At 40.6% G+C, this 1,228-nt stretch overlaps 1 protein-coding gene across 1 annotated transcript in view; it reads right to left on the reverse strand.

Moving 5' to 3' along the window:
- The window catches only part of LOC101849104 (protocadherin-1), a 78,165-nt gene extending 76,949 nt beyond the window's left edge, over positions 1–1,216 (reverse strand). The window contains exon 1 of the mRNA XM_013090361.2: positions 1,164–1,216. The gene's annotated coding sequence lies outside the window, so the exon portion shown is untranslated. The remainder of the gene's footprint in view (positions 1–1,163) is intronic.
- Between the last annotated feature and the right edge of the window lie 12 nt (positions 1,217–1,228).

Genomic DNA, 1,228 nt, shown 5'->3' on the forward strand with positions numbered 1-1,228 from the left:
TGTGTGTGTGTGTGTGTGTGCCTCCTTCCCTCTTCGGCCCTCTCTCTCTCACTGTGTAACTCTCTCTCCCTTCTCACCCCATATCTCTGTCTCACTCCCCTTCTCTCCTCTTCACTCACTAAATCATACTTTGTCTTTCTCTCTCCACCACGACCGCCCTCCCTGCTTAACGCACAAACAATCAATAAGAAAACGCTTCATCCTTCACGTCTAGACTCTGTGACTTTCAACTGTCAAACTGAATAACCAACAAAATAAACATATGGGAGTATCCTATCAGTAATAAGCTGAGAGCACACTTGTATTGGATTTTCTCTCTTTTCTTTGGCGACACCAAAATAGACATTCTTTCCCTTTAAAAAAAAACAACGTTTTACGAAAGTTGCTTCACAATAAGATCATATGCGTGCCGAAAATTAGAGGCATAACAACCACAATAAAGGAGGAAAGATAAGGACGACAGATATTTGATTAGAAAGAAGGAGCAAACCATACCAGAGCACCCGCCAACCATCCACTGTCACAAAAGTGACAAGGATTAGAAGTTATGTTTCCACTGAAGATATGGCATACAATAAAAGAAGGAGGAAAGGTATGGACAATAGATGTTTGATAGGAAAGGAGGAGCAGACCCCACCACAACGTCCGCCTTGTGTCAGAGATGAATATAACGTAACTACATGCTAGGAAGCGGTTGTAAACGCTAACCTGCCGCAGGAACGGATGAGAGAAGACAACTTATCACACAGACAACCCCCACCGAGTGGAGTCCATTCCCCTAGACAGACAACACGTCAACGCGAAAACAATAGTGCTTTTTGCATATATTATCTTAGAAATGTTCCTCATCCACAGATAAATTGTTCCGTAACATTAATCCTATTGATTTCCTGGAATAACTCATTCTTCAAGCCTTTTCACTATCTGTTTCCATTTCCTTTCATTCATGCGGTTCTTTTGAAATTGAGATCTACAGGATAGTTCTCCTCCTTTATTCTTTTCATTCATCGTTTCTTTCCAGCTTCGTTTAATTTTTGCATCTAATTAAATTTTCAGACACTCATGCAATTTGTTCACTGAAATACAGACAATGCTTTCGGTTTAATTGTTTGAGATAAACAAAAACTGAATGTAAGTTTTGTTGGGTTTCGCTTTTTACTCACCCGTGGAAGCTCGTGGAAGCAGATGTACACAATGGTTGCTGGCTCTGGAAGTAGAAAAAAAGAGG

The sequence above is a fragment of the Aplysia californica genome, unplaced genomic scaffold (assembly GCF_000002075.1).
Source record: "Aplysia californica isolate F4 #8 unplaced genomic scaffold, AplCal3.0 scaffold01240, whole genome shotgun sequence".
Lineage (NCBI taxonomy): Eukaryota > Metazoa > Mollusca > Gastropoda > Aplysiida > Aplysiidae > Aplysia > Aplysia californica.